At 42.0% G+C, this 24656-nt stretch overlaps 1 protein-coding gene across 1 annotated transcript in view; it reads left to right on the top strand.

Annotated features, from left to right (window-relative positions):
- Positions 1–9782: 9782 nt before the first annotated feature.
- The window catches only part of LOC129354620 (plasma membrane calcium-transporting ATPase 2-like), a 61890-nt gene continuing 47016 nt past the window's right edge, over positions 9783–24656 (top strand). Inside the window, 1 exon segment of the mRNA XM_055024064.1 lies at positions 9783–10212. The gene's annotated coding sequence lies outside the window, so the exon portion shown is untranslated.

Here is a 24656-nt window from a genome sequence, read left to right as displayed (position 1 = left end):
CACCGTTAGTGTGTAATTTGTAGAAGAAGACGGAGGGATGGGTCTGGTCTCAGCTGCAGCTGTGAGGGCGATTGTGTTTCTGCTGTATGTAAACTCATCCTCTTGAAACCAGAGTCAGTCGTATTAGAAATGTTCAGCATCCAGAAGGAACAATCAGCTCCTACATGCAGATGATCTCAGTTAAAAACCCTTTTAGTCAGTCAGTTGTTTTATTCCAGGAGCAGCAGCTGATGGAAACCTGAAGGTGATGAAAGTTTAATGGCTCTCTCAGCCAGCAGGCGTTCCACCATGGAGACCTCCAGCAGCGCTTCGGGCCTGGAGGGAATCCCAACCCGCTAACCCGGGTCCGTCAGCCGCCAGCTGGCTGCGGCCGCCTCGTTGCTGAGGCTGACGGCGGGGGACTCCCTGAGCAGCTGCACGGATCGATGCTGGCTGAGGAACGGTGCCGCCCGCTATGAGTCTGATGACCTTTCACCTGAACTGGCACTTCCTCTGCTGTCCTTTGGTTCTGCTTTGTTTGGGATTTATCCCACTTTGCTTTTCATACTCATTACATTCCTTAAGATTCCTCATCCTTCAGTTTCACTATTTAGTGTCTGAGCTGCCATCTGACTGATTTTATTTAAATGGGACAGTGCATATACACCAGGTATTGCAAAATGTTCATTTCCAATCTTTGTCCCATAAAAACAATCACAGGATGCAAACATTCACACTGTTTCATGCATAAAAACAACAAATACAATAAAAACTGTATAAAAAGTTGGAAAAATATATTTCAAGACGTTTATATTGAAATGCTCATTTAAAATATTTTATTTCTGACATTACGTCACAAAAATAATGAGTAAACCTGAAATTCCTCAAAGGTTACTGAGGTTTATTGATCGCAGTGTTGAGTCCTGGCCAAACTGCTACAGAAACAGATACTGTAGGTGGCGCTCTGTCTAATAACAGGCATTTGGTTCCAGCACTAACATTTTTTAATTGATCATTTTTGAGAATAAAGACTTTCTAAACTGAGGCCTGTCAGTCCCCTCTGAAGGTCGACCTGCAGCTTTTTGCTTTTTAATAATATTCTCTATAGGGATAAGTTTTTAATGGTTTTACCATTAAAAACATCAATACAGTAATTTTTAAATAACTGAAAATTCTCAAAACTTAAAAATATTATATGACTGTGGCCTCTTTTAAAAACCTGTTAATAATTTTTAATGCAGTAGCACAAGCAAATGACCCTATGTGAAGCAATATTCAGTGTGTGTAAAATCATGCAGTTTTTAGTAAAAATGCTTAAGTTTTCACTTCAGCTTCACTCCTCTCTCTAATTGTGCTGCTCAGACAGACAACCTGCAATATCAGCGGGAGAACATTGCAGATGGGTCAATTCTGATCAGCTGAAGCAGGAAGAGTTTCTGGTTTCTGAAGAGAGGCAGAATGAAACCAGACAGCCTGATTTATGATCCAGTGATCCGGTTTATGTCCAGGTTCCAACATGGACTTGTTGCCGTCTTGGACGTCCTCTTCATTTTCCAGAGGACTCCATAAATCCTTCCGGTTTATATGGACAGACGCCCTTTCTCGTTTCATCAAGGTCAGACACAAAACTGCATCTGGTGCATTAAATCTGCTCACAACCTTCCTGTTTGTTTCCTGAAGCAGAGCCTTTAATTTATAATAATCTTTTTCCCACCTACTGCCTCCATCGTTCTTTCACCTCATCCCTCTCAGTGGAACCAATAGGTCCAGTTTCCTGTTTAAAATCACTGATGATGGCCTGTTTTCTCTCCAAGCAGCAAGGCTTTCCTGTGATCCTTCAGAATGGTGTGCATAAAGACTTCTAAAAACCCTGAAATATTTCCATCTTTTCATTTGTACTTCTGCTACTTTCAGTTTCAGACCATTTTGATGTGGTTGAATCAAGCAGGAGGTAGAGATTGTTTACTCTAACTTACTCAGCTGCACATTACTTTTAATCTGAGTGTACAGAATTATCCTTATGTTGTATATTTGACCAGAATACTTCTCGCACATCCTCAATCCCAGCGTCAGGTCCTCCACTTTCCAGACTAATGAACTAAAGTTTGATTAAAGCAGACTAAGCAGGGTTTGTGAACGCACCCTAGCTGTCCAGTCATAGTTCTTGTTTACTGCAGAGGAACTCATTGAGAGAAACCCGCAGTCGGATCTGTAGGATGAGATGTTCAGCTTCATCAAGTAAGAAGAAATGCGGTGAAAACAGAGAAGCTCTGCTTGCCTCTTCTCATTAAAATCCTCCCCTGATTCCTCCATCCTCCGGTTCAGAGACAATGGGAAGCTCCGGATCGTCTCATATAGCAGCGCGTTGTAACCAGCATCATGTTAGCAGGCTCGGGAGGAAAAAAACAGAAAGGCTTTTGTGATAAAAATAATACAGATTACGTGAGAAGGTAGCCATGGATACAACATCCAGTCACCCTTGTCAGTGCATATATGGAGAGATTTATGTTTCCAACTGGAGTATGTGGCCTCAGCGCGGTGTGTCAGCCTGCTGCGGTGTAGGTGGATCCTGACCTGAGGAAGTCACTTACATAAGCCTGCTGGATCTCAATCACAAACTCCACTTCCTAATTAAAATTATGCTGAAAACTTTCTCAGGAAAACAGAGCCTCCTCTGGGTTTGACTCTGAGACCGCCCACTGGAAGCCTCCAGCCAGCATCCAGTCCGATCCAATCCAGTCCAATCCAATCCGGTCCGATCCAATCCGGTCCAGTCCAGCCCCTCAGAGAGGCTCTGGTTTTCAGGAAACCTTTCACTGATGTTTCCAGAACCACATTCATTCCCATCAACCCGTCTTCAGCACTTACTCCAACTGCATAATCAGTTTCTTTAACATCAGCACACAGACTCACTGTTAATGTAGTCCATCGGGGGGGTTCTGTAGTCCAAGTTTAGATGAATGAAACTGGATCCTGTGATCACAGATGCAGAGGCTGAGTCACACACCTGAGTGAAGTCGGTTCCTCACCTCCTTCTAATCTAACAAAATTGGTCAAACGTTTCTGCAGCAAAGTATTTGTCTGTGCTGCTTTTGATTTGAACATTTTAATGAAAGTTTTAAGGTCAAAAGGTCAATCAGCTCCCCCATATACTACCCAAATCTGACAACATTGGTGTCAATTTTAATGATATCAATAATAAAAAAAACTGAAAGCGTCCTGATTTTCATTTATGCTGCAGATAAATCATTCAGAGAGGCTGACCCAAAGCATTCCTGTCATAAACTCTGATTGTTTATCTAAACACATGCAAAGGTGGACAGAATCATTATCACGCAACGATTTAAGGGCATAACAAGAAAACTTCCAGAAACTGAGGTAACAGAAACCGTGAGTCCAACAGGTGAACTCAGAGGTGTTTAAATCAGAAAAAGCATTCGCTGAAACGGGACAGACTGAATCCTGTTGCAGAAATCCTGCTGTTTCTGGTTCAAGTTCCCTCATCTTCATGGGTTTTTTATTTAACAATATATTTTGAGATTTTGAAACATACATTCAGACCTTTACCCAAAAAACAACATTCAGGTACAAAATAAAATTAAAATAAATAATAAAAAAAAACAACATCCAAAGTGTATTTTATTATATATATTATGTAAATATTCATGCTAATGATCATTTCAGGGAAACATTTGCTTTTCTTTCTGTAATCAACAAAAACTTTACGCATTTGCACTTCAAAAAGAGCAAATGCATAAAGGTAAATAAATTCATATATTAATATACAGATAAAATAAAGCTCTTATCATTCAAGTCCAATGACTAGATAAAGTGTTGCTATCTTCCTAAAAGTATTAGCTATATGAATGAATATTAATCATATTTCTAAGTCAGCTTGCATGAAAATGTTCCATATTGCCTTAAATTAGCAGGTATTTCCCTCCATAGTTAAAGTGGGAGAATGCCACCTGTAGAAACCCTTTTACCCAGGCAGATTGAAATGTGTGTGTCGTCCTGTCCTGTCCGGCCTGTGGCCCAGTGGCCGCTGCAGACAGACTCCCTTCCCCACATCTGCTCCCTGACTGAGAGCAGCAGCTGGAATCGGTCCGCAGGGCAGAAGCACCAATAACACGTCACCCCATGATGAACGACACCATTACTCTGCAGACAAGCAGATCCGTCAGCGGCCCGCTGCAGCGCTGCTTGCCCCTGCAACACGTCCCTTTAACGAAGCTGCTAATAAGAGATGCATAATGTGTGGTAACATCATCTTCTGCGGCTGGAAAATCTTGACTCAGAGCTGGAACTGAAGCAGAGGATTTACCAGGAAAAATCAATGGTGTGCAAACAAGAAACAAGCCTGTTTGGGTCTGAGAATTCATGGACATTTCAGACTAAATCCTTCAAATATCTATAGTATTCACCCTCTTTTTGTTTTCTGGTGAGGGTGTCCTTGTACCCGTCTTGCTTTGGGGAGAAAAAAGAAACAAACAAACTTTTCCTATTATTATCTGTTAGATTTCAGCGTTGGCTCGCCTTGCCCAGGGACTGAATGCAGTGCCTTTGTTTACAGCGTTTCTCCTTGAAACTGACAGGAAATGGTGCTGATGTCCTCTGAAGTGACGGAAACATACCCCCTTGTGTGTGTGTGTGTGTGTGTGTGTGTGTGTGTGTGTGTGTGTGTGTGTGTGTGTGTGTGTGTGTGTGTGTGTGTGTGTGTGTGTGTGTGTGTGTGTGTGTGTGTGTGAACTCCTGCTGTCTGTGCAGCCATGAACAGATGGAGAGGTGACTCTTTACCCTGAGCTTGGTCTCTCAGGATATTTTCTCCTCAGTATTTGAGGAAACTCCAGTGACGACTCAACCTTTGGAAAGAGTTTGGGTCACATGTCAGGTCACATGTCGGGTCCTCCGCCTTGGAAAACAGATTTTAGCCCTCATTTCTTTATCTCTTTCCAGCTGGTCCAGTTGGTTCTGTGTTAATTTGAGCTTTTTGTGCTGGTCAACTCACAGTGAGCCTGGTTCCAGTCGTGGTTTCACTTGTGTTTACTTCCCTGCTGTTCTTAGTACATCTCTGTTGTTTGCCGTTTTATTTTCAGTTTCATTTGTGTAAATTGTCTGTTTTAATACACTAATATATGTGCATATTTTATCTATTTTTAAATAATCCTATTAGACATGCACTGATCTGATATTAATATCTGTATTGGTGCCAATTCAAGTTCGGCTTTTGGTGTTTGCTAATTGTTGTTGGCTAGTCTGAAGGAGCTGAGTGGGGGAGGAGCTGCATCTGAAAAGTGGGACTAAGTCCACCCAGGTGTTTTGCATAGTTGAATGGTTGCCATGGAGATTGTAGGATTTCTCACAGGTGCATAAAAGAATCAGGACAGCGCTCCCTGTATGTTTTTGATGCAGGATTAACTTTATAACATGATGTCAAGCTAAAAAAAGTCACTTTTATATAATACTGCCCCTTTAAACGCAATATTGTAGGGTATCAAGAGTCTGTTCTTCAGTCCACACAATAGAGATAATTAAACATTGAATAAACTCTGCTTTACTGCAAATCAAAGGAATAAGAGTAGCGTTTTCATGGTTAAAGACGGTCTTTGATCCTGTTGATGTTCCAGCTGCACATGTTGATGTTTACCTGGTCGACTCTCCTCTCCTTGTATTGACATTACACACACCGGCCTGTTGTGACAACAGCCTGTTGGAGTGCTGATGCTGCAGGCGGGGAGTCTGAGAGCTGCACTGCAGTCACTGACACAGCAGAGGATCTGCAGCAACAGCAGCCCCCTCATCAAACTGTGAGCCTGAAGTTAAAACATCTATCACTTTCTCTTTGATCAGCAGAATAATCTATTTCATCTCCACGCAACGTGTTGCTGATAAAAGCTCCTACAAGTCCAAACTGAGGAGCTGAAAACAGGAAATCCTGAAATACTGAATGTCAGGCTGGATTAAAAACTAAACTATGTTTGTCTTTGATGTCATCTTTCATGAAAAATGTCAAAATAAAATAATTAGCTAAATTTTAAAGCGCTGATGAAAAATAAGAACACCAGTGTGTATCAGTGAACATCTACGGAACAATCTGTAGATGAAAACATGCATTTTAAGTTCATTTTATGGAATTCTAATGATTAATAAAATGACAAAATTACTAATATAGTATAGTTATCAAAATGCAGAATCTTACCTTTTATTAATTATGTGTTTTCATAAACATGACAAACAACAAACTTTTCTGCTGATGCCATCAACTGTGCTCAGAAAAATAGATAGAAATTGTTTTAGTAAAATTTGCTCTTTATATATTTGCTCTAGTAAAATTGCAACTCAAATCTATACATTTGTAAATAGTTCTATTGATGAATAACCTACAATTACTTTCAAATAAAGTAATGAAATGCTTTATCCTACAGAGCATCTGAAACCTCCATGTATCTTCATGATGAAGCCAACAGAACACTGAGGAGAATAATCTATACTTCTGCTGTGTGATTTATGACAGAAATTGTTCTTGGAGTTGAGAATAATGACATTAACAAAAAGCCCTGAGAAACAGGTTAACAAGTCTGTTAATAATAACAATGTCTGTTGATATTATTTACATATTAAAATGTTCAGAAAATCACAGCAGTTTTTATACCCAGGAACAGATTTTTACTGAACAGAACTTCATTAAAGGTATTTTTAGCTGCATATGAATTATAATGTTATCCAGCTTATTTAGCTTTGTTAAGGGTTTTAAAAGAAATGCTTCATATACAGAGGTAACCTCTCTACTGTATTGCAAAAAAAACAGACATGAGTAAATTAGAAGTCATCAGAGATTATTTTAGCAAAATTTTAATAACTACATTTTATGACAGGGATGTCCAAAAGATGGTCTTTTCTTTGTTACCAAACCACAAAGAAAAAGACAGTAAAAAACGAGAACAAATAAACCAAAAATAAAAATTTTAGAAATTATTTGCTCTCATCTAATACAGCAACTTTGCGGAACCCTATTTATTTCAAATTACCAATAATTTAAAAAAATAAAAATTAGCTTAATTAAAATATTGTTTATTTAGTATATCAATGAATATGAGAAAAATTGCAAGCAGACAGCAAGATCTGCAAGCAGATTGTTTTTTTTAAATGTTTTTACTTTTTGTATGTTCAAAATAAATAAATAGATGTATAAGTAATAATGCTTTTCAATTTTAATAGAAAAAAAGTGGCTCTCAAACGTTCTCACCTTTACATTTTTGAGTCTAATGGCAAAACCTTTGGACACTGCTAATATATGAGATACATTTTAATTAGTTTATTTTTGATTTTATTCTCAGAGCTGCATTTTAAACCTTGTCCTGGCAGCTGGTGGTGGCCACAGCAGAGGAAGCAGGTAAGGTTGTCCTGTCTGGACTGAAATGAAGCAAGTGAAGTTTTAACTTTTGCATCTGAGGTTTAGGATGTAAATCCTCTGGATGAGTTTGTTACCTGGATGGTTAGCAGTCCCGTCTCCGGGGCGGGGCCATATCCGATAGAGAGGAGAGGAATGTCTGTGTTTGGGGAAATGTGAGTCTTAATAGGAAAAAATTACAAAAACATGGGGCACTGGTACTTTAATCTCTTCAATCCAGAAATTATACCTTGGGTCACACTTTTACAGTTTAAATTTTTTTAAAGGGGCAGTGTTAAGTGTTTTTCAGGATACAGCATAATAAACTATGTTAAACTTAGTTGATATAAAAGTGATTTATATATGAAATACTGCTTGAACGAAATTATATTTCATAATATAATTATGAAATTGGGTCACTGTCTCTTTAAAAACTGAACATGGCTCCTCTATTAGCTCTTTAACAACATTCTTACCAGCGTTGCCCTTAGAAACAGCTCCTATAATGAGATCAGCAGTTCCACCAGGTGTTTGCTGATTGCTGCTGGCTAGTCTGAAGGAGCTGAGTGGGGAGGAGCTGCATCTCGAAGGCGGAGCTAAGTCACAGCTGAATGGTTGCCATGGAGATTAAAGGATTTCTCAAACATGCATGAAAGACTCAAGGCAACACTTCACGTATGTTTTTAATGCGGAAACAACTTTATAACATTATTACATAATACTAGCACTTTAAAGTATTTCATTTAAACTTGAAAACTCCTCCACCAGCAGTGGCTCTGCTGGTGGAGCTGCTGTCAGGAGAGATTGCTCCTCCTTCACCAGAAAAGATTAAAATCTTCCTTCTGTGACAAAACTTCCAAACAATAAGGTTTTCCATTTAAAAAACAAAAAAAGCTAAATTCGTAGCAATGCTTTCCTGCTGTTGGAGCTGCTGAACCAGCAGAGAAAACACCAGAGCATCACATTCATCATCTCTCCCTTTATCGTCCAGCAGTGAACCAGCGCTTAAGCTCTCTGCCTCTCCATCATTAGCATTGCGTGGGAGCCAAAGCTGACGGAACGGCCAGTTGGAAGAAATATTCTTTTAATTTATTTATCCATTTTCTATCCCTGCAGAGTGTTAAAAAAATAATGATAATAATTTCATCAAGAGCCGCCTCCATCTCTGATGACATCATTTTCCAAAACTCCATGTTGAACAAATGTGGCTTTTTAATGATATTGTTGTGTTTTCATTAGTAAAATTATTGTTTAACAAACAACCAACTGTGTTGGTTGTTGAAAAGGAAAAATATAAAAGGAAGGGTAAAAATAGCAACCAAGCAGCGATCAGGTGATTTCGACAGAGTTGTGCCATACCACATATTTTGGTAACGATCTGATAACAAGTAAACACGACCTGTATCACAGATATGGATCTTTTCCATTATTTGGGTTTGAAACGTTATGAAACGTCCAGTTTTTTCCTTTAAATTTTATTTTATTTAAACCAGGGACAAATTTAAGTTTAAAGGCATCTACAAAATACTTTAATGACAGATTAACTAAGGGTGAACAAATGTATCTGTGCTAATTTATCAGCTGATACTTACATGTGAAGCTGATCTTATCCCCACGCTTATCTACTTCAGCAAACATCTAAAACCTCAGAGACCGACCCACCCGGTCATGTCTTGCTATATTTACTGACATTTCAAACAAAAAAATTATATCTGCCACAATCTGAATTGGCAGGTCAAGGTTGTTGAGAAGATCAGTAATCTGCAAACACCCCGAAAACTTTAAAAACAACTAATTTCTGTGGATTGTTTCCAAAAACAAAGTGAAAAAATATAATTTGAGAGCAAATCAACACTAAATCATTTTTGAGGCAGACTTGAGAAACTACAATACAAAAATAAAATAAATGTAGGGATTTTAATCTAAAATATGGCTCTTACCATTCTAGTATAGATCTGATACTATACTAGAATGCTAAGTTTATTGATGCAATCAACAAAATAAGAAAAGGAAAGAGACAAATCTTGATCCCAACATGCATCACGGCCAAACTGTCAACCATTTACACGAACCCAGCCAACCTTCCCCACCTTCAAAACAAACAGAAAAGGGCCGGAGGCTGCAACCCTCTGCACCTTAAATTAAAGGTTAGCGCAACATGACGCGCCGTTAAGGTGAGCAGGTCATCTGGGGTTTGACTCCCCTCCCGGAACTGGTTAAACTCCCTGGATGTGGACTAGTTTCGCTTTCCCCCAGCCTGGACTTCCTGTCCCGGTCCAGATGTGCTTAGGTTCGGTTCGGTTCGGTCCGGCCTCCTGGTTTCTGTTTCTTGATGTAATAAACTCCCGGAGCCACCTTAAAAAGCGGGCAGGGTGATCCCGGCCTGGCCCCGCCTCTCGCGGCTCGTGAGGCAGACGTCTCTCCGGCACTTTTCCCGGGTCTCTTTCTGGATGTAGACGTTGTCGGAACCTACCGAGTCCGAAACCCAACAGCACCGCCGCGAACGGGCTCCATTTACCGGATCTGCAGCGACAGGAGCGGGGAGGTGACTTTTTTCGGCCCCTCCTTATCGATTCTTTTCTGGATTCGGTTCGTTTTCGCCCCCAGGACCAGAATCTGGTCTCCGCCGCTGAAGAAACTGGTTTCAACGTTGGAGTTGGAGGTCCCCCTTCCTCCTCCTCCTCCTCCTTTCCCTCCTCTTCCTCCGCCTCTTCCTCTCGGCTGCTCGCAGGTCGTTCCACCGCGGAGCCTGTTGGGAGATGGACCAGCCCCAGTAAGGACGCTGCCCCGCGGTTCGGACTCAGTAGCAGGACGTGATTTGGACCAGAACTCGCCTGTTGAAGGTACCGTCTAATTCCTGCGCAGTTAAACTTTATGTCCACTTGTGGCTGGACGACGCGGATCCGACATGTTGAATGTTGTTTGTTCTCTGAAATTGTTGTTTTTGTAATTGCTAATTATCGGACACTCCGGCTGCTTTCCCCCGTATTGTCCGCCTCGGTTATCCACAGGTGTGAAGCCGTGGCGAACCCACTAAGATCCACTTTCACGTCGATCTGGATCCCCGGGTTTTAATCCCGGATCCAGCTGTGGAAACACCGCGGCTCGTCTCCACCCCGCGGCTCCGCGTTCCGGACGGTTCGCTCGGGTTCAGCAGCGGCGGTTCGCGCCTCCTCTGTCCGCAGCCAGAGCTCCACGGAGACCTGCTGCCCGCCTGCGGGGCTCGGACTCGGACTGACTCGGCCGTTAAAGCCCGTGATCCCCCGGTTCTCCCGCACCGCGAGGCGGATCCGCTATAAGCCGTCGAGTTGCTTTTATTATCAGGTTTGAATCATCAAACTTCCATTAAGTGGCCACTTTCCGTGAGACTGGCTGGATCAGCGGCTAAAGTTGCTTTTCCATTTCACCCATGTTTCTGTGTCCCACAGACCGGCCGAACTGGGGCAGCTGGTTCCCAGTACCAGTCGGGGTGTTAACGGAGCAGAACGGCGCGGTTTTGCGGGGATGTGTTTAAAAGTGGCGCAGTGTGTGGATGGCGCTGTGGGTGCTTTTTGTCTGGGGTCTGGAACCAGTTTGCGGGAGTCTCTGGTTTCTCCCGGTGCCACTGGTTGCTCTGGGGACTGCCCGGGTGGATCTGTGGGATCACGCTGCCTCAGCTCGTCGGGCTGGTCGGAGTGGCTTTCCCCCCAACATCAGCTCCTGCAGTGGAGGTGGAACAGTCCTCACCGAGAGCGTTTCTTTTAATTAACGGGGCTTTAGCGCATAAAGAGCCGTCCTTACGTCATCCGCCTGGATGGGTGGATGAGGCTCTCTCCTCTTTCCTCCCACTTCCTCCCCTCCTCCCCGGCTGGGTGTGTCCCGCCTTATTGCGTTAGGAAGGAGGGGGATCCCACATCTCGGCTGCGTGATTCCTCCTCAGCTTGTGACCTCCAACGAGGGCATTGCTGCAGCTTAACCCCCCGCAGACTCGCAGGCTGCAGAGAGGAAAGAAAATGATGCGCATTTGAATCGGATTTGAATGTTTATTTGAAATGTGAAGAAGGAACTGGAGTTCATTTCCATAGTTTCCTGGTTGTTTGCTGAGGAATGTCTCCATGTTTTCTCCCTGAATGTTAATATCTGCAGGTTGGAAAGCAACAATTTCAACCTGAATCAGGCAAATAAGACAAGATATGATTCAAATAATCACCTAATTGAATAATCGATTATTCCTCAACTGGAGTGTACAGACTCTATTAACACACTCAGAGTAGTAATTATCCAAATATATATTTATTGCGTTTTTCACCTGGTTTCATATTCTGTAAAAAATCTTCTATTAATAATTATGACTGTAATGATAAATTTTATCCCTGAAGTCATCATGATTAAAGATAATCTTTGTTTTGAAACATTAATAAATCAGTAATATAACAGTAATAACATAGTAATGCAAGAATATCTTATGGACGATCATTTACATTCTAATAAACGTTTAACACTGCATCTGGAAGACATTTTAAAATAACCCAAATAAATACACAAAACAACAAATTAAAGAAATTAAAGAATGACTAAATCATGCAATATACTGATTTATTGCTTATTGTGACCAGCCTACTATTAATCACCTTGTTTTATCCAGTTATTAATCGATTATTCAGTACAATAATTGGATCGCTCCTCCACTGCATTGATGCATAGTCCAGCAGAAAGCGCTTTCTGCTCCACATGTTAATGTTAAAAGCATTTTTTTTAACTGCAAATGAATTTTTTCTGCAAATAATCAAGTGTTACCTAAAATGTTTAGGTAACACTTTATTTGACAGGGTGTGCATAATACTGACACAATGCTGTCATAAACATGACATAACATCATGTCATGTCTTTATGAATGTCTCTGACTGTTGTCATGAAGTGTCATTCCATAAATAATGACACTTGTAATGGAAAGTTGCTCTAAAAATTGTATTTAAAAAAGGAGTTGAATAATTTTTCATTTGCATCTTTCAATATATTTATAATGGTATAAAAAAGGTTAAGCGGGGAAATGATAAATCTGTAGAATGCTCCTTTTTTAAATTTGATTAACCAGCTCTGGTTTAGCCTACATGCTAAACCAGAGCTGAATGAAACTGGTTCCAGCAGCAGAGGAGATCAGCTTCAAACTGGACCATAGTTTCCATCATTAACAAGCCGTACCGACACCATCCTGACCAGATGTTTAATCAACAGATAATACACCTGAAATCTTCAGTTTCGTCTGAAAATAGCAGATTTTACAGGGTTAGTTGGTTTCAGGTTGCAGTGATTCTCCTCCATTGATCAGTTTGGATCAATATCCAACTTTATTGTTGGCTGCAGCGGTGAGGAGCGGTTCTGGTCGTCAGTTCGGGCCGGCAGTGAACCCGCTGCAGCTCCATCATTACTAGAGCATGGGAGCCTCAACTGATGCAGCGGAGAGTTGGAAGAAATCTTCTTTTAATTTCTTTATCTGCGCTGGCAAAATGAAAAACATCTCCTCTTCATCGACGTCCGCCTCCATCTGTGAAGAGCGATGAAGTCATCTCCTCCATGCTGAACATCTCACATTAAACTGCTGCTGCAAAAATCATTTCAATCTGAAAAATACCTTTAAAACAAACAGTTCGAGGTCTGACATTATAAAACACCGCTATTATGAATTTTATAGTTTACTCGACTCTTTCCTGCAGATTGAAGCAAATAATGCATAATCAGAAATAAAGTTTGTTTCTGGGTCCAGTTTTGGTCCAGCTGGGTGGCACCAGAACCGAACCAGACGGAGCTTCGCAGTCTGTGGTTTGACTCCAGCTGTGGGTCAATAATTAACCAGAATGATTTAGAGTGGTTGCTGCATAATGAGACAAATGTTTAACCAGTTTCAACCTGTGATTTTCCATTCAGACATGGAACAAGATTCTGAATATAAACCAAATCAGTTTATTATGACTTCAGATTCTGCTGGTTTATTTCAGTGTTTCACTTCACAAGTTGAGAAAAATCTGAATATTGATACTGAACTGAGAACAGTCTGCACTGCAGTCAGCTGAATATTTAAAAATTGTCTCTTTTTTTTGCGTGTTCATTCTTTCTATTTAAACCCAACTGCAGTTAGACTTCCATTTTAAGAGTTTCTGATCCCAAAACAATGTGCAGAAGAACAACGTAGCCGTCGCCCAGCAGCGCTCTGTTTATGGCAGTAAAGATGGCCGCTGCCATCTGTTGATGGATTTTAAAGTTGTTCAGAAAAGACAGCATGGTCACCAGCTCTGAACCAGACAAAGAAAGATGATAAAATTTACCGTCAGAATTATGTCACATCTCATGTCGATGATGTAAAAGATAAAATGCGGCATGACCTTTCAGTCTGCAGACATTTTGAAAACTGTGTAGCTCCACATCTGGAAGTGGAACAGATCGGATTGCTTTTGGGTGAAAAACTCTTCATTTGTGTCACGCTCGCCAGCCTGAGTTGTTCCAGGAGAAATGTTAATCAGAAGCAACTTTTTAGTCAAACTTTCCTGTTGGGGTGAAACATAGATCTTTTTCCTAGAAGCTGGATGGAGTTCTCAGTATCTGGGTTCTGTTTATGAACCCAAAGCAGAAAGATTCAGTCTGTTTTTTATTGCTTTTGTTTCCATTAGTGAATAACAATCCAACCTGGATCAGACTTCTGTCACCTGGGCGCCTATAGATGGGTGACCGCTCACTAATTCGACCAATCAGAGCTGAGTTAGTGCCATTAACATCAGAATACAGTGAGACGGTCATGAGAACCGATCGCTGGTTCTGAATGTGAAGAACTTACTTTCTATTTCCACATCAAGCAGAGACTGATGGGAGGAAATGAAGAGGAGTGATGAAGATGGGGGTCAGATGGAGCAATAATAACATCTGAGCTGCATGGTTGCTATCGGACTGAGCTGTAATGTAACCGCTGCTCTACATGCTGCGGCTCTATGCTGAGTTGGTCATCATCAGTGATGAAGATGCAATAGTTTTGTTTCCATCCAGTTGTCATGAAAATTTTAAGGAAACTTTTGATATGTCACATAAAAGGAAAAAAAAGGGAAGACGTGAGCTAGTCGTGTTTCCATCTGCTGGTTTGGAGTGAATCAGTCAAACAACGTAGAACGTGATGTCATCAGATGTTGATGACATCACGTTCAGCTGTGCATGGCTGGAACAAACAGGAAGTAGAAGTTTCTGAGTCAGCGTTCCTCCCACCCCAGCCTGGAGTTTCTTGTGCTCGGATCCAATTCTCCCATCTTGGAGGTTTGGACTTTTTCAGAGTTTGGTGCCTCTGGTAAGGCATAGACATACCAGAGGATGGGACAGTTTGCTTCATCAGAACTTATCAAGCAACTATATTTGGATTAACTTTTTTTTGGAAAAGCCAAAAACCACATCATGTGAGCAAAATACTTTTCTTTTTAAATTGAGGAAGTTGTTTAGATTTTTGTCTATGCTTCAAATTATTGATGGGAACGTGGCTATTGAGAGGCTGAAGGCAGCTGATCCTCAGAAAGGAAACGCTGAGTCATGTTTACCTGCAGACAAGCTGGTGCTGAGGATCACAGGAAGTGACATGTGCTGACTCGATGTCTCTGTCCTCCTAATGTCCCGCTGGACGCTCAGGTGTCTTCATGTTTCCCTGTGATCTGCAGCTGCTCTGTTAGATGCTCCAGATGGTCTGAAACCGAGAATCAACACTTCACCAGCTCACTGACAGCTTAACTCACTCGCTTCCAGTCATTTTGCTTTTTCTAATAGTCATAAGTTTCCTGAGCCATATGACAGTTCTGGTGATGTTCAGGCTGCATCGTTCTCACCAGTCTTGGTCAAGCTTTGATCAACTCCAGTCCATTAGTCCGGTTCAGTTGTTGGGGCGTTATGAATGCTAATTGAACTCTGATGCGGACCAAAAAACTGAACTCTGGTCTGCCTATAAATGTCGGCCTGGGTTCAGTTGAAGTGAACTCTGGTTTGATTTGAATGCATAAATGAAAGCCATGTGGACTGGAGACCGCTCCAAAAGCAGGAAATGAACTTCTGTGCAGAGGATTCTGGGTAAATAAGTCCAAATCAACTATAATAGGCGGAGAAATGGCACTAAAGTCAAAAATGAATCTTCTAACCGCTAAAATCTGTAGCCATGTCATTAATGTTTCATGAAGGAGGAAGCTTAAAATGATGTTTGAACATTTAGATATTATTTCCTCTTCCTGTTGAAAGCAACTAATGATCAATCTGGCCTGATTCCTTTCCAGGCTCTACTGACCTTTGACCTCCTGTGACTTTGATTATTTGCATGATCAATGTTTTTTCTCTGTAAAAGGAATGGAAAATGCAGAGCTCAGTTAGTGATTGAAGTTTGAATCAGACCTGCTGATCTGATAAAATGCCAAAAGGTTCTGACAGTGTGTGGTTTACAATCTGAAGTAAAGAAACTGGAACAATGGTTGACTTCCAGACTTTCTTCCAGGATTTACGTTCTTTATCTTTGAATCCAGGCCATTGATTAAGAACCACACACAAAAATAAAATGCATTATTTTCTTGACCTCTTGACCTCTACTCTGGACCTGTGGAAATATTTCTACTTTTTAAACTGTTTAAAAGAAGATCCAGTCTAGATTGCTGTAGATCCATCAGGATTATACAACTTAAAATTAAAGTGATCAGAATTTAACAGATGAAAAAAAAGCTTAGAAATGCCCCTAAATATTATGTTATTTATTATTTGATGAGTTGCATTATTTAACATGAATAAAGTAGATATTTTTATCTGGATAATTATGGAAGTAATATCCTGAACAGAAACAGGAAGTGTCATCAATAATTACTCCTAACGGTAAGAAAGTGATATTAAAGTTCACACTGTTGGACAGGAAGTGATGTAGCTGCTCTCTCTCTCTCTCTCTCTCTCTCTCTCTGTTTTTAGCAACAAATTGTTTAATTTCAATGATTTTTGTCATTTCACTGATTCTGATGAATATAGCACATTGTTATTTCACTGCTGTTATGTTTCCTTCTTTTTGCAACTTTTAGAATGTTGCAAAAAAAAAAAAACTCCAAAAATTCAACTTTGGCATTTTTCCATTTGCTGGCTCAGAGTGAAACGTCCAGACTGACCAGAGCGTGATGTCATCAGAAGCTGCACATGGCAATAAAGAGGAAGTACAGGTTGAAACCAGCACGGAGCAGAGAGAGAGTTTGGTTGCTCTGGTAAGGCAGGAGTGGATGTGAAAGTTTGCTACATCAGGACCTAATTACCACATCATTTTCCGTCTCCCCTCAGCGCATTAACTCTTTATTGTAATGAAAAACCAGAAACCAACTCAAGCAAGAGTAAAAAACTGTTGAGTTTTGCCTTTTCTGAAGCGACCCTTCAGAATGTGTATGGAAACCCGGTCAGTGTGTCAGTATTTCCTGTTTGGACTGAAACGGTGTTTAAATGTGGTGGAACGTGAAGGCCGCCTGTTTCCTGAAGCCCCAGAGAGGGAGGGAGGAATCCCGGCCCTGAGCCGCATCCAGCAGCACTCTGCCTAGTTAGCATTAATTATTAATGCAGCACTGCAGCTATATTTAAGATGGGGAAGCTCTGCAGAGTCTTGTGATGAAGTGCTTGGCCTTCATCATTATTTCATGGGAGAGCGGGGCTCCCCTGCTTGTTGCTCTGCCAGCTGGGCTCCACACTCACCCACTGACTCTTCTCACCAATCCCATGGTGGAAGTGGGCCGCCGCCACTAGAATTGCTGGTTCTGTTCCATTACACATGATGATATGATTACATACAGCTAGGCCTGGATGATAAATTATTGAGGTAATCACTGGGTTTCCCCCAGTGTTACCAGTCCTAGGACAGTCATCCAATGGCCCGCCGTATTTTTAAAATATCACGTGTCATGTTATTGGAAAATATTATTAACAATACCTAAACACCATACATATAGTCTTTAAAATAAAAAAAACCCACTAAAATAAATAAACTAAGGATTGTTAGTCTGGTGGGGGTCCAAGTAAACCGTGTTTCATATTATTATGCAAATTGGATTAAACTGTCAAAGATGTTGTTGTGCTATTAATTTATAGATGGTATTGTGTGTCAGGGATCTTTGAATCACTGTAATTACTTTCAGAGAGCTGGTTGATTAGATTGTCTGGTGAGCTCAAGTGAAGGAAATCTATTTAAGAAGGATGTTCCACATTATTAAGCAGGCCACAGGGTTCAAGCAATATGGGAAAGAGAAGCGATCTCTGCTGACGAAAATCATCAGATAGTGTAGCGACGTATGACAAGATATGAAAACATTAGATATTTAACAAAAAAACTGAAGAGACTGTGAAGAGATTTGTGGCTGATTCAGAACAAAGATGGTTTGTACAGATAAAGACATAATGAGGAAGATTTCTGTTAGACAAATGTATGGAATTAAGAGAGCAGCTGTTAAAATGCCCTTACAAAACGGCAAACTCTGGTTATTTGAAGCTGCTGGAGCCTCAAGGTGGAGGAACCTCCTAAGGCTTGAGGTGCATCAACCTACTATTGGCCCCTAACGCTACTATGGGGCCCCTAACCTGCTCACAAGCAGAACCAGTAGCAGTGGACCCAGCCGGATATGAAGATTCATTTTCAAACAGACTTGTTCACTGATGACTGCTGTGCAACCCTGAATGGTCCAGATGGACGCAGTAGAGTACAGTGGTGGACGGCCACACGTCCCAACACGGCTGTGACGTCAGCAAGGAGAAGGTGGAGTCATGCTTTGGGGCCAAATCATGGGGAGGGAGAGAGCGAGCTGGTCGGCCCCTTCAGAGCCCCAAAGATGTGAAAATGACCTCAGCAAAATGTATGGACTTTCTGACTGATCACTTTCTGTCTCGGTCCAGAAAGAGCCGGACCTTCAGTAGCAAAATCATCTTCATGCAGGACGATGCACCATCTGCTGCAAGGACTGACACTGTGTCACTGGCTGCTATGGAGGTAAAGGGGAGAAACTCATGGTGTGGTCACCATCCTCCTCTGACCTCTGACCCTATTGGGAACCTTTGGAGTTTCCTCCAGTAGAAGATGTGAGGCTGGGATGCAGGTCATATCAAGCCTCTCTGGGAAGGTTTTCTGACATCCTGCAAAGAAATTCAAGCAGAAACTTTCCACAAACTCACAAATGCAAATGGATCAAGAATTGTGCAGGTGATACCAAAGAAGAGGTCCTATGTTAACATGTAACTGTCTGTTAATATGTTTTTGGCTGAAATAGCAATCATAATACATTGTTGTTTTGAGACAATGTTTCTCATTGTGAATGATTGTGGTTTGGGTTACAGGGTTCTGGACCCAGCTGATGTCCTGCTGGATGAATGATTGTAACTGAACCATCTGAATTCGTCCTCCTGACACACACTTGCATAACTGCGGTGTGTGTGTTGGCAGGTGTTCAGTGGGTGGTAGTGTGTGTGTGTGTATATGTGTGTGTGTGCATGTGGAGGTTAGTCGTGCCGTCTCATTAGATCAAGTCGTTGATCTAATCAGCTTCAGCTTTCATCGTTTCCCAGTAACTTTGCTTCTAAATCAGTCGCTTAAAGATTCAATTCAGCCATAATCACATTTGTTTCCTCGTTTGGGTTTTATTAGAGACTAACAAACATTGGCAGGCTGCGGGCGCAGGCAGCAAGCCGGCCTGCAGCAAGCCGGCCTGCAGCAAGCCGGCCTGCAGCAAGCCGGCCTGCAGCAGCTCACACTGAGCAGAAATTATTATCATCATCGGCTAAAAGTTTTCATGAGGCGGATGGCAGAAACTCATCAGTTAGTTCAGTCATTCTCTGGGTAAGACGCTGCCTGCAAATGCTGTCTCTGCTGGACACTGGCTTGTGTAATGGAATCATTATTGATTATCGACCAGTAAATCTGTAGCATTTGATCATTGATCTCATTGATCATCATGAGAAGGTCCTGCCGCTGCTTCTGCAATAATTTCAGAAGCAAAGGGGTGAACTGGATCCGTCCCACCCAAAACCGGAGGTCGGACCCAGAACCACAGGTTGGCCGTCTGGGCCAATGTTGGAGTGTTTCGCTTCTGCAGGAGTTTCACACTCTGCCATTGCAAACAGAGATTTCACCACAGCAATGTTGCAGCAACAGCGCGTCCTGCAGCGTTTTCATCACCTGCAGGCCGAGACACTGAGGCTCATATTAATATCTACATCAGTTCACATATTGAAAGAATTCTAGACCAAGTGTCAATGACAATACACACTATCTATGGAGTCTAGTTCTATGCTTTGTTGTCTCAGCAACATCATGATTTATTATGTCTTCTACATTATATTTAAAATTTCTAATTGCACTTGCTGAACCATTTGATAGGTTTGTTGCAGTGTATTTCTGCATTTGCTGTTCTACTCTTAACTGCACCATCTGAATAAATTAAAGTTGTTTTTAGATGTTTGCTTGTGAAGCTGTCGGTGTGTTTATAAGTGCATTTATAAAATAAGTTTGTAGTACAATGCATTGGTATTTGTATAACATAAATGTGCAGAAAGAAAAAAAATCATTTTGAGAAACTTTTCTGAGGTCATTAAATGGATCTTTTGCCTAAATCATTTCAAATTTTAAAATGTGTTTAGAAACTAAAATCTGAAAAAATGAAAAACCAGAGTATCAGTGTGAAGGCTTGACTGAACCAGTGACTGGAGCTTCATGCTAGGCTAGCAGGTTTCAGGCTCTGTGTTTAGAGAGCTTCATGCTAGGCTAGCAGGTTTCAGGCTCTGTGTTTAGAGAGCTTCATGCTAGGCTAGCAGGTTTCAGGCTCTGTGTTTAGAGAGCTTCATGCTAGGCTAGCAGGTTTCATGCTAGGTGTCTAGAGATTTCTGAGCATTTAGTGAATTTTTAGATAAATCCAGCAGCTGCAGCTTCTTCAGATCTTCATTCTTTACAGAGGAAAGACATTTCTCTGCTTTGCTCCAGACTCACTCTCCTTCTCTCAGCGCTCTAACTTTAACTGCTGTTTGACACCTCATGGAGCTGCTACCATTGGCATGTTAATTATGGGTGCAGAGAGGTGCTGATGGCTGCTGTGAACGGGTCTGACGTGTTTGTGGTTCTGGTTCTGACTGCAGCTCCTCTCCAGCATGGAGACGCGTTTCCTGAAATGAAGCTTGTTAATGTGTGTCTGAGCTCTTCAGGCTCATTTTGAGGTCAGAGGTCAGAAGCAGGTGAATAGGTAAGCTGCTCCTTATTCAAGCTGCACATGATTTTTCTTTTACACAGAAAAATCATGTGGAAAATCTTTAAAATGTTGAAAATATTTCACTCAATTTACATTTAAAAATCAAAGTTTCTACTGTAAGCTGTGAAAATGGTTCCTGGCTGTATTTTGTTGAAGAAGAAATGTTGGATCTTCTGAAGATGTTTCTGTCTGTGTTTAAACTGCCTCTCACTGATAAGTTATTTATTATTAAAACCAGTTTTCAGATTTTGGCTTTCAGCTTGTATTAAAGATAAAACATCTTCAGTTCTTTCATGCACTGAAGATGATTGGTGCAGCATCTCCTCTGACTCTAAGAGGAACTTCTCGCATCACTGACCTTAGAGCTGCCGCCATGTTGGAACCCAGAAGAACCAACCAGATTGGACCTGGTTCCTGCTGACGGTTCTGTTGGACCAGAGGACACGAGAGGACATGAGACCAGAGGACCACTGTCCTTTCACTTCCTGGTTATGTAAGTCTAGTGGTTGAACTTTGCGTCATGTTATAATGTTAATCCCTGGACTGTTGCTTTTATTCAACCAGTCAGCTGTGTGAAAGGCTTTGTTTGAGGCGCAGCCCCACCTTCGAGGCGCAGCCCCGCCTTCGAGGCGCAGCCCCTCCTCGGAGCTGCAGTTTTCAAGCATCTGGCTCACAAAGCAGTCCTCCCTCACTCAACTCCTTCCGACTAGCCAGCAACAATTAGCAAATACCTGATGGAACTGCTGAGCTCATTATAAGAGCTACTTCTCAAAGGAACGCTGATAAAAACGTTGTTAAAGGGTTAATAGAGGAGCCATGTTGTGATGACTTCCTGTTTCAAAAACAGCAGGAGTTTCTTGAAGGTGCTACATTTGAAGTCAAATTTCTTATCTCAAAGAATTTTCTAACAATCAAAGGTAACACATTTGTGCTATAAAATGATTTTATGTGTCTGGAAAAGAAATAATTTTTCCACTTTACCTCCTCCAGGACAGAGTCTGAGAGCTTCTATCTGTCTGTGTGTATTTTTAGTCAGGCAGCTTACTGGGCATTCCTGTGCAGCATGTTAACAGCTGATAAAGAGAGAGAGGAGCAGAGATTAGAGACTGAATGGAGTCCAGTCGTTTCCTCTACAGCTGATCTGCATGCTCATTCTCATGATTTTTAAATCAGAGTTCTGCTGTGAGGTCCCCTACTGGTCCTGGTGATGCAGGTCTGGTGATGGAGCCAACAGGAACCTGGGTGGTTTCCTCTGGGCGGGTTCACTTCCTGCTCCTCGGGCAGCCAGCAGGTGTTTGTGGTTTGGGTCGAATTTAACTTCCTGGTTCCGTTCTTCAGACTGAGGTTCACGTTGGAGCAAAACCAGGCATGGCTCAGACAGAAATAGGATGAACTCAGGTTACCTTCCATGGTTTAGTTTTTAGTGAAACTGGTCGTAGCAGGACAGATGTTCTGCTGGGAACCAGTTGGTTCTGATTTTGGTTTCGGGCCTGAACTGAACCACGAGGAGAAACATTGTATTTCTGTTCTCTCCAGACCTCTCTAGCTGCTAATGCTAATGCTAGGTAAGCTAACTGCTAACAAGATGTGTGCTGGGCTCAGAAGGTCGGCTTAACGTACCAGCCTGGACCATCAGAACCGGACCTGATGGTTCTTTTACACGCAGAATAACTGACACTGAGACACAACCTCCTTCAGACCTTCACAATAAGAGCTGAAACCTACATGTTGGGCTGAAGTTAATTCAAACATCTGGCAGCTTCTTCTCTTTCAAGATCCGATTTGGTTCTGATCCAACGGGCTTCAGTGTGACTGAAAATCGAACAGTGACTCATTATGATGCTGTCGTCACCTGGTTCTCCTCTGGTTGGACCAGTGGTCACTTTCTACTGTAGTCTACATGGAACTCAGCTGCAGTCCGACCCACTTTGGTTCTGTCCGGAAAGTTCTGGTGGTAGTCATGTGACTGGGTCATGTGTTCTGTATAAACTGTCATGGTGCTGCTGACGGTTTATTCAGAACAATTGAGATGCAGACAGTCTGATCCAATCAGAACCATTTAAGTCCAGTCCTACACTCTGATGAGAGACTCCAGTGTTTGGGCTGTGTTGGGTCGAGTTCTGGATTTTGGACAGGGAGTACTTTCTGTGTGGAGTATGGACTTATTAAATATCTGCTGCTGGTGGCCCAGGTTGTTCGGATACAGAGAAAACTTGCGATAAAGTCCAGATGTTACAGAAAAGGATGTTAAAGAGGTTCTGGTTCTGTTCACGATCCTGTCCAGATCTTTGTGATGATTCTGCCACGTTTTCGTTGGGAAGCGTGGGTCTGTGTGTGTTTGTGCCGCTGGGCTCTTTCTGTGGCTGGGAAGAGTCACAAGACGAGCCAGTCGGGTCGGGTCGGCTGGGGAACCCTGCTGACAGTTGGTTCTGGTTCCTGTTCGGATCGCCAACGCTGCACAGACACCCTGTCGAAATTTGCTTCTACCTTCCTGTCAGCTTGTTGTCACGGTGACCGCAGGTGCAGCTGGCAGGAACTGTGCTGCTGGCGGCTTCGGGCCCTCCAGGTCTGGTTCTGGACCAGTACCGGTCCAGGTCCCTGTCCAGTAGAGCAGACAGTTTCAGTGTGAATGGGTCAGAGGAATGCAGTGTTTGTGTTGCAGGCGGGCGTGGCTGCGTTTGCACACGGTGACTGAGTCCAATCAGGACGCAGTATTCCATCAGCGCCGACGCTGATTCTGATCCAAACGCTCGGTTGTAGAAGAGGCTCTGGGACAAGAGGACAGAGGGAGATGAGCCGTCCCAACTCCTCTGGTCCGGTCTGGTGTTCTGGTCCGGTCCGGTCTCACTGGGACAGATCAGCAGCTCAGAGAAACTCAAGAAGCTTAGAGTTGAACAGGAAAAACAGAACAGGGTGTGTTACACACTCTTAGTATGAGCGTATGGAACATTTCCCACTGTGTGTGTGTGTGCGTGCGTGCGTGCGTGCGTGCGTGCGCGTGTGTGTCGTCTTGTTTCGGCTTTCAGAAGCTTCAGGACATGATTCAGTTTGTGAATCTCAGCTGTTTTGGTTTCTATCTGCAGAGTTGCTGTTTTTCTCCTGAACTTGTTTTTAATTCAGACATCCAAACCCAAACACCTCTAATCACTTCCTCCTGAACTTTCTGCATGTTTCTACTTTTTCTCTGACGTCCTTCCTCTCATCAGTTTCTGGTTTCCTAACTTGTCACCAGGGAGATTCTATATAAATAAAGTCATTTTCACATATTCAGCCCGTTTTCTACTTTTGGCCTTTTCACCAAATTAAATATTTTACTTGTTCTTATGAAGTTCATATTAGATTTAATGTATTAAAAAGAAAACGTTATAGGGAACCAGCTGGTGGTCACTCATGTTATTCTTGTCTTCTTCTGTAACTGCATTTGTTTATTTGGTTATTAGACATTTGATCAAAGTTTCTAAGAGGAAAATATTAGACTTTGAGGACAGGAAGCAGAACTGTTGAATAAACTGTCTTCTCCCACTTCAAAATAAGAGCATAGATATAAATGTCTAGCTACTTGACTAATTCTAAAGAGTCGTAATTAAAACTTCAACACAGATGTTGAATTTATTCAAATGAAAGTTTTCAGAACTGCCAAGAAAATTATCGCTTTAGACTTTATCTGGAAAAATGATTTAGGGAAGCTGAAAATGCGCATTAGCCTTAGTGGCCACCAGTAGACGCCATGATGAGCTGATGGTGCTGATTCCTTCCTGACGGCCCGCCTGACTCCAAGCCTGCTGCGGATCAGGAACAAGGCTGCTGGATAATTCAGATCATGACTTGTTTTTCGTTCTGTGTGAGTAAAGTTGGAGAACTTCCATGAGTTTCAGATGCAGAACGCTGCAATGTGAATCTGAATCGATTATTTCAGTAACATGACCTGCTGTTGGAAATTGATCATGAATCGGGTCCAGTGTGCCGTTCCCCAGGAACCATTCAGTCTTCATTCTAAGCTAATGAACACACAGTTCTGTTTATTTATTTATTATTTTGACCTGAACTCGACTTGT

Source organism: Poeciliopsis prolifica, unplaced genomic scaffold (assembly GCF_027474105.1).
Source record: "Poeciliopsis prolifica strain line A6 unplaced genomic scaffold, Auburn_PproV2 SCAFFOLD114, whole genome shotgun sequence".
In the NCBI taxonomy this organism is placed as follows: domain Eukaryota; kingdom Metazoa; phylum Chordata; class Actinopteri; order Cyprinodontiformes; family Poeciliidae; genus Poeciliopsis; species Poeciliopsis prolifica.
This window is presented reverse-complemented; position numbering and strand designations above follow the sequence as displayed.